Source organism: Chelonia mydas, chromosome 9 (genome assembly GCF_015237465.2).
Source record: "Chelonia mydas isolate rCheMyd1 chromosome 9, rCheMyd1.pri.v2, whole genome shotgun sequence".
Taxonomy (NCBI): domain Eukaryota; kingdom Metazoa; phylum Chordata; order Testudines; family Cheloniidae; genus Chelonia; species Chelonia mydas.
In genome coordinates this window covers 63,231,173-63,240,247 of record NC_057855.1, presented here as the reverse complement: position 1 = coordinate 63,240,247, position 9,075 = coordinate 63,231,173, and the positions used below count along the sequence as shown (strand labels likewise).

General features: G+C 50.4%; 1 long non-coding RNA gene across 1 annotated transcript; it reads right to left on the bottom strand.

The window, feature by feature from the left end:
• Positions 1 to 704: 704 nt before the first annotated feature.
• On the bottom strand, positions 705 to 7,896 carry LOC122461824. The gene is made up of 3 exons (XR_006284023.1): positions 7,867 to 7,896; positions 7,409 to 7,518; positions 705 to 778 (listed from the first exon to the last, which is right to left on the bottom strand). It is a non-coding gene; the product is annotated as an uncharacterized LOC122461824 (long non-coding RNA).
• Between the last annotated feature and the right edge of the window lie 1,179 nt (positions 7,897 to 9,075).

Here is a 9,075-nt window from a genome sequence, read left to right as displayed (position 1 = left end):
TGGGGCAAGAGCAATAATTAGAATGAGAGAGAACAGTGATTTATTTGCAGCAGTGAGTTGAGAATATTCACATGCATGCTCACTCCCCGCCTTTGCTCTAAGGTCATGTCTGCATTGTAAATTCCAGCATAGTGGTGATGACACAGTTCCAACCTGACTGTCCCCAACAAGGTAAGGCCCTGGACCCAAAGTGCAGTGTAGGTGGGACCAGGCCATGGTCTAATTGCTATGGCTTGGCTCAGGCTTTAGCGCGATTCAGTTCAAGGTTGGTCCTGTGTCTGCTGCAAAGCCAAACCAATCTTAACTGCATCAGAGGCTGCTCTACTGCTAGGGGTCCTCCAGCATGGTGAGAATGGAAATGCAGATGGGACTTAAATGCTCAGCAATACATGTACTGGTTTATGTGGTTTACAGGGTGAGCCTTGTCTTGCTCTATGGTGACCTGATGAGAGTAGCACCGAGCCTAAGAATGCTACTGAACAGAGTGTAGGGAGATGGTGCCTGGGAACGTGTTGGGAGTGAGGCAGGGAATGGGTCTGTGGGCTAGGGATGGATTCTGCAGCTAGGAGAGGGGTTAGGGACTGAATATTGTTTGGGGAATAACAGCAGGAGCACATGGCTCTATACTTGTCCCCATCTCCTCTCCATTTTTCTGTAGTTTGAATGATCATTTGTTAATTAAACTATGATGTGCTATTCACCTTGGGGACTGCCCAGTGAAGTCACTGATCTTTCCACTGACTCCCAACAGGTCCAGAGATCCTCCTTGTATGTCGCTCTCACAGGTTCAAGTCAGACGGTGGAAAGGCAGGTTTCAGAGACAAAGAGAAAGAAGTTCAATTTCTTTTTTTGCAATGAATTTTCAATCTACTTCTGGTAAACAACTTTGCTATGTCCTCAGCGGAATTCTGCCTCTGACCATGTATTAACCAAAGAGAGAATTAGGCTTTTATTGCTTCCTTTAATGGCTTTACTTCATGATTTAGGCACTTGACAGTTCATGCTACTTCCCTGAGACAGTAACCCTACAGAAATCCACAGCGGGTGGGTAGATGGTGAAGAAATGGATATATTGTATTTTACGCCTCTGCAGACTCCATGGGGCAGTGTCACTTCCTACTGGTGGAGAGGTGAGACAGCATGCGAAGGGGAGTGTGACTGCTAAAGTGTTGTCATCTCAGTACCTGCATTTTATGGGTAGCAACCCTAAAAGGCAGGTAGACCTAGATAACTGATCTTCCGTAATTGACCAAAAGGCCATTGCCAGTTCCTCTATCTCTGCAGGCACTGGGGCTCTCTCCTTACAGCATGACTATCTGAGGAACTGTATCTCTCCTTGCCATTAGTGAAGCTGCATGGAGGCAGGACGCAGGAGGGGCAAGTATAGGTAAAACCCCAGCAGCCATATCAGTCTGCTGCCTCTAAAGAGCCTCCAGGCTGAAGCTACTGTGAAACTAAACCTTCATTGAAATAAGCACTCTCTCTCGCTCTAGTGTATGTATTTGAATTTATGGAGACCCCATTGCTGGCACCAGGCAGCAGAAAATGCTGCAGGGCCTGCTGCTGCCGCCAACTGGGAATGGAGCCCTCACATTCCTGCTAACTTGGAATCGAGGCTGGAGTTCCACATGGATGTGTGGGAGAGTGGACGAGAGTGGGGGAAGTTAACTCCTTGTGTGCTGGCTGTACTCAGTCATGCTGTGGCATAGCCAGATTGTGAAGGTGAGAGCACAGATGTTCCCCTTCTCCTCTGACAGCCCCCCCACCCCGCTTTCAATATCTCCTCCTGCCTGTGGCTGTAGTTTTAGTGGAAAAGTAACAGGGGTGGGGGTCATGGTGGAAAGGGCAAATGTCATGGAACCATATGATTGGCCCCTCCCATAAATCAGTGGCCCCAGGACCTTCACCTCACAGCACTCAGGACTTAGTGCCAGTAGCAGAGATGCTCAGCTCTTCCTGCTCCAGTAGCACAGGCCCCTCCTGCTAGAGCTAGGAGAGACCTTCATAGAGAACTTATGACACAGCTGAGCAGCTCTGATTCTACCCAGTAGAGGGCAACGGTGCACATCTAATAATACAGGTTTGTGACCGGGTGCTCCACTCACCTCCAGGATGGTACCTCCTGCTGGTCACACCGGGGAACAGGTCATAAGGTCAGCACCCCTTCCCCCAGTTGCACACCATCTCTCCGCCTCTCTCACTCCACATGCTGCAGCCTATTCATGACTTGGCCATCCTACCAGGTCACCCTATGTGGTGTCCCCTTTCAGGGTACGAGAGTCTTCCTTCAGCAAACCTGGGCAATCTCCCCATTCACTGCTGCACAGTGCCACTCCCTCAGTGACTGGCAGGGGAACCCCAGAGACAGCCTCAACTCTGGGTTCCAGCTCAGGGATCCACTAGCCAACAGTTAAAGGTTTGTTCCCTCCTGGGCCTTACTACCTTTCCCCAAACCCTTTCGCAACCATCTGGTATTCCTCCGGGTGTTCCAGCCTCACCACTCCCACCTCCCAAGGAGCAAATGCCAACTCCATGTCTCTGAAGGCTCTAAACATGCCTCTCTGGGAGGGACTGCAGCCTTTCCCAGCAGCCCCCTCTGCTGCCAATTTCCTGTTTTAATAATCCCAAACCAGCTCATCCCTCCTCATCTGGGCTCCCTCACTCAGTCCAGGGATTACTTAGCCACCTGGTTCCCCTCAGGTGTGGCCTGTCAAGTTAGACCCCTTCTCAATCAACATTAACCCTTTAAGGGCAAGTGTGGAGTAAACACCCCATAACAGTATTGATTATCTGGGCGGCGTCCACCGACTCCCTTGACACCTTCGAGGAGCGGTGGGCGCTGTCCGGGGTTCTCTGCTCGGTGACCCCGTCCGGTTCCCTCCGTCTGACCCTCTGATTGAGGGACAGAGCGAGAGACGCCAGCCACAGCCGTTAGCTGCTGTGAATACCATCATTATTGTCATCTAGGAGGGGTCTTATAACACATGGGTGTACCCCCCTCCCTCCCAACCACCCACCCCGCAGCCGTGCCCATCTTGTCGGGCACTCTCAGGAGAGGGAGGGTCGGTGACCCTGGGCGCGGCACTAGGTAACTCGAGGGGGTGGAAGACCACGAGTGTCGAGGAAGCCCCCCCGCTCTAGGCCACCAGGTAACTCAGGAGGGTGGAAGACCACGAGTGTCGAGGAAGCCCCCCCGCTCTGGGCCTGGGCTAGCCTGAACACCTCTCCCTCCTGAAAGCTGTTGTGTTATACCTTCTGATTGCGTTGTTTTGTTGCTAAGTTTTCTTTATCTTTTTGTAATCTCTGTAACCGTAACAAATAAACTTCTTTTCTGTTTCAAAAAAAAACAAAAAACAAAAAAAACAAAAAAAAACACAGTATTGATTATAGCAATTCAGTTAAGGTTGCACAACAGTTTTCATTCTAAGGGGTAATTTTCTGGGTAGCCTATAACTGTTCCAGTCTTACTTTTCTGGCTGAAATCTGGCAGGTTTGAGCTCAGTATGGGAGTGATTTTCTCTGGAAAGTTTGAACTGAAACATTTTCAGCCAGCCATTCTGAAGAGTGAAAAGAGTGAATAAAAAACACTCTTCTTATTACTTTAGAAAAAAAAGTGATTTTTTTTTTTAACAGCTCCAGTATATCAGTGGTAGACAGCAGAAACTTGCAATGTGACAGGGAGATAGTCTCCTGATTACAGATGTGCTTTCACGAAGTCTGGTGAAAAACGGGTTGTGATTTGTCAAAAGTGATAGGCATTTAGAAAGGTACTGGGTTCTATGCTGAGATCTCTGAATGGCCGGCTGGTGTTCTTTTGATTCTGCACATTTATTAATTACTATTATAATTTTTAATCACTTATGTTGCCCTAGCCCAGTGGTTTTCAACCTTTCCAGACTACTGTACCCCTTTCAGGAGCAGTAGTGGATTAATGATTTTGCCACCCCTAGGCCCTGAAGTAATTGCCCCCCCTCCCCCCCCCCGCTCACCTCCGGTCCGCCTCCTCCCCTGAGCACGCCGCCAGGTCCTGCTTCTCCCCTCTCCCTGCCAGTGCTTGTGCGCAAAACAGCTTCGCGAAGGAGAGGGGAAGAGGGGGGAATGCGTCACGCTCAGGAGAGGAGGCGGGGCTGGGGTGGGGATTTGGGAAAGGGGCAGGGAAGGGGTGGAGTTGGGGTGTACCCGGAGGGCACGAACCGGCACCGGTGGAAGCAGCATCTGGCTGCTATTATAAAATTTGCCACCCCTGCAAATTTGCCGCCCTAGGCCTAGGCCTTGTCGGCCTAGGCATTAATACGCCACTGTTCAGGAGTCTGATTTGTCTTACATACCTTAAGTTTCACCTCACTTAAAAACTACTTGCTTACAAAATCAGACCTAAAAATATAAGTGTCACAGCACACTATTATTGAAAAATTGCTTATTTTCTCAGTTTGTCCTGACTTTGCTAGTGGTTTTTATGTAGCCTCTTGAAAAACTAAGCAAATATTTAGATGAGCCGATGTACCCCTGGAAGACCTCTGAGTACCCCAGGGGTACGCCTACTCCTGCTTGAGAGCCACTACCCTGGCACATAGAAGCCCCAGTCATGGACCAGGACTCCATTGTGCTAGGTGCTGTACAAACATAAGAAAAAGTCAATCCCTGCCCCAAATCTAAGAATAAGACAGGAGGTGGATACAGACAGATGGGGGAGCACAAGGAAGCAATGAGATAATATTGGTCAGCATGACAGGCAGTGGTCTCTGCACACCAGCTACCTGATTGTTGTCAAGTATGCATGTGTGCAGAGCTTACAGCATTCCTGGGCAGTGAGCTGTCTCCTCTGCCACTTATAAAGGTGCATGGGGAAGGAGACAGGCAGGGCTTTAAGGAGTCCTGTCTTCTTCCCTATGACAAGAAAGCATGTGTGGAACAGGCAAGGGCTCCATGTCTGAATGTAGTGTAGTTGTTTTGTACAGAATACAGACATATGCACACACACTGACCAGAAGATCGTTACAGTAATTAAAGATAGCATCAAGCAAGCATCACACTCCTTGTTTTCTATTCCGAGTAACCTTAATTTCCCAACGTTAGTACGAACAACTAGGGTGGCGCTTGTGAACAAAGGCGTTTCCATACCAGAGCCGACCTTTGTAGACCCAGCTTTAACTCTCCAATTTATAGCTGTGCAGGGAAGGGAGAAACCTCCTCACCTCTGGAGGATTTAGCACTCTCACAAAGGCCCTCAGGGAGACAGCTTCAGTTCTTACATCCCCATTCGCCAACACGTACCATCCCAAACTGTCACAAGCCATGGATATTGGAAGACAACAGCACATAAATCCCCTTGACCACTGTGAGTGGCTTGACAAAAAGGCAGCCTTCCACACTGCTAGCTCTCCCATGATGTTCCTATTCTTTAGCATCTCCTGCGCCTCATAGCCAGGGTGACAGCTGCAAGTCCCTGATTTGCATAGTGTAGCGTGCAGTGCTACCCCCTTCTGCTGTGGTTCAGGTAGGGTATGTCTGCACTGGCATCATTTCCAGCTCAAGGAAACATCCCTGCGCTAGCACTGATCAAAATAGCAGTGTAGCCATGGGAGGGGTTAGCCGACCTAAGTACCAGCCCACATAGGCGCTGAGTTTTTCTTTTCCCAGGGGGTGCTCCACCTCTGCTCTGCCCCGAGGCCCCACTGTCCGCCCCTTCCCTTGAGGCCCTTCCCTCACTCTGCCCCCTCCCCCCAGGCTCCACCCTCGCTCCTCCTCTTCCCACCACCACTCTGCCCCCTCCCGCTTGGTGCTCTCTGCCCTCCTCCAAGCCCCTCCTCCAGCCACCAAACAGCTGATTGGAGGTGCCGCCAAACAGCTGTAGCTGGTGGGTGCTGAGCACCCACTATTTTTTTCCCATGGGTGCTCTAGTCCTGGAGCACTCACAGAGTTGGCGTCTATGCCATCCCATCTGAGATCCACGGTAGGTACTCAGGTAGCTAGCCCCTCCCGGCACTGTGGCTGCATGGCTAGTTGTAGCTCACTAGCTCAATCAGAGCTAGTGCTGGTGTACCTTCTGGAGCTGGAAATGACCCCTTCCCGCTCCATTGTGGACCTGTCCACAGAGTCAGCCTAGCATTGTCACGCTGGGTCAGCACTTGGATGGGAGATCTCCAAGGAGCAGCTCTTGCTATTTCTGTTTATGGTAGTGCCTGGCGCCCCCAGATGAGATGAATGGGCTAGAGAAGGTAGAGCTGCTCTCCCTGACTCATCACACAACAACAAGGGGCATTCAGTGGAGTTGGAAAAGTGGCAAATTCAAACCCTCTAACAGCAAACACTTTCACAAAACGCACAATTTGACTGTGGAACTCTCGCCACAGGGAGTTGTTGAGGTCAAGAATTTAGCAAGATTCAGAGTGGGATCAGACATGCACCAAGATAGCATTAATTATGTTAATTCTGGATTCTCGTTAACACAAATTCTGGAAGAGCTATTATGCATCAGGACTTAAACCAATCTAACTACTAGAGATCAGGTGGGGGAGAGATTATCTGATATGTGTCTACTGCAGGGTTCTTACACCTTCCTCTGAAGCATCTGGTGCTGACCATGCCGGAGACAGTATACCAGACTAGATGGACGAGGGGTCTGATCTAGTCTGGCAGTTCCAAGATCCAGGGCCATTGTGCTAGGCAGGCACTGTACATGCCCACAGTAGGAGATGGATTGGTGATGCCATAAATTACTACACTGTGTGAGAGGGCAGTGTGCTGCCGGAGGGTCCAATGCCAAACTGATATTCTAATCAGCTGTGGCAATTACACAGCCTAGGATTCCGGTTTTGTCAGAACAGGGGTGTTCGCCCTGGTGTCCTGGCTCAATTCCAACACGGTAATTACATTCTGCCGCCCCCGCCCCCCGAGGGCTGCCGCCACAACACACCCTGAGCACCTCATGGAGGACACGCTGGAAGAACATTGCTTAGTTTTAATTAATATCATAAATTCCCTCTGTGGTTTCAGTCAATCACAGTATCCTTCTCCGCTTCCTGCTCTGGACTGTTGTGCAGTGTTACTTGCATGGTTAAATGGCTGCCACATTCCATCTCAGGCCAGGGTATATTTCAGCAGGCAGGAGTGGGTGATCCCTGTATTTCCTGACCTACCTCACTGTGAGGTTCTGAATTTTAATTCACTAGGAGTGGGAACGTTCCCTGAGACCCCCTGTCACAGGCATTAGAGAAACATCATGTTCTGTTCATAGCTGAGTGAATAATGTGCAGTGAATAATTTATTTGAGGAATTTGGCCTGTTGGAGTGTCCCCTGAGCACACAGCTATTTCCTCAAGTGGATTCCTTATTCAAAGGCAGACAGCATAGTTTTCTCTATAGATTGATCCCCAAAAGTTGCCTGCTGTGACAGGGTGGGACTCACCACTCTGGTGCCTCCTGCTGGCTGTCATGGGAATTAGCTCTGCTCACCAGGGCGTCCTCCTCTGGTGGTGCCTTGCTGCCATCACTTTCATTCCAGGACGTGCACCACTCCTAGGAGCACAGAATCTTCTTCATAACATAGCCCTCCACCTGTGCAGCACTCTGCTTCCCCCCTTCCAGGGGAATGTCTCAGTCCATTAGTCCAGGCACTTCCTCAGTGGTGGTGGTGAGGGGACCCAGGCCCACCCACTACTCCAGGTCCCTGCCCAGGGACCCTGTACATGGCTGCTGCTTGGGGTGCCCTCTCCAACTCCTCAATAGATTTCCCTGGGCCACTTCCCCAGCACCCTCTTTGCCCTGGCGTCAGGGCCTCAGCCTGGCAATCCCTGCAGCCCGCCAGGAGCTGTATTTAGCTCTCCGTGTCTCTGCCTGCAGCACTGCTCTGTCCAGGGTACTTACTGCCTGCAAGGCAGCCAGTCCACTTCCCTCCTTAAGTTCCAGGGAGTGATTAAAGCTGCTCTGCAGCCCTTCTTATATGGGCCATCCCAGCCCTGATTGGCTGCTTCTCGCAGCCCATCTCTCATTGGCTGCCTCCTGTGCAGCCTCCCAAGGGCTCTATTAACCCCTTAGAGCCCAGCGTGTGGCAGGCGCCCCATCACACCTGCTGTCTCAATTTTAGTGTCCATCTCGCGATAGTTGCTGTGGGTTTTTTTTCTCAAAGCCTCAGCTCCTGGAATCACATGATTACACGTCAAAGTGAGATTTCACTATTTGTAACAAATAATGTTTCTAGACCTCGTGACTGCACAGGAAAGCTGGAGAATGCAAATCCTAAAGGGTCATAAATTAGAGGGCAAAATGGAAAGAACCCAGCTTTGATTATTTTAAAAATCTAAGGAATTTTTAAACCAATCTGATGATTTTTGGGACCCTGACTCATGACTTGTTTTGAATCTTTGGGGCTGGCTGTAATGCATTTGTTGCAAGGCCATTCAATAGTCAATGCTGGTGCTATATTGGTTAGTTGTGATGGATAACCAGCCACATGTTGTTTTTTTCTGCTCTCTCACTGGATAAGCGTAACTGATAACCAGGGGGAGTGTAGGAAGTAGTCACTGGAGATTTGGATCTCTCAGGGAGAGAGAGCAAGAGGAGGGAACTTGAGAGAAAGTTAACGCTTTTCCTTTCAGGGCCATGCAAGCCTTGCCCAAGGCATTAGCCCTGGGAAAAATAGATTACTCTGAGAGTATGTCTCCACTTCAAGCTGAAGGTGTGAGTCCCAGCTTGAGGAGCCATACCTGTGCTAGTTCCGACAGAGCTAGCACACCAAAAATAGAATGTAGCTGCCACCACACAAGCATAGCGGAGCTTTGCTCTGACACTCCTCGTACCCTCCCGACGCACCCTGCCTCCACTTAGGCCAGGCAGTAGAGTCCCAGCATCGGAGCTGGAAGGAGGCTGGCAGAGGTGGCTGCACTGCCTCCGATGCCTGCCAGCAAAGGTTCGCCCCACTCAGGGCATTCTCCCCGGGGACTCTCCAGCCAGAGTAAATTCACTGAGTCTGTAAAGCTGTTTCCTCACTGCAGGCGGCCCCTGGTAGCCAGGCATGGCTGGCTCTCCTCTGCTTCCCTGGCATGTCCTGCCGACAGCCGGGGCAGCTCAGCCATC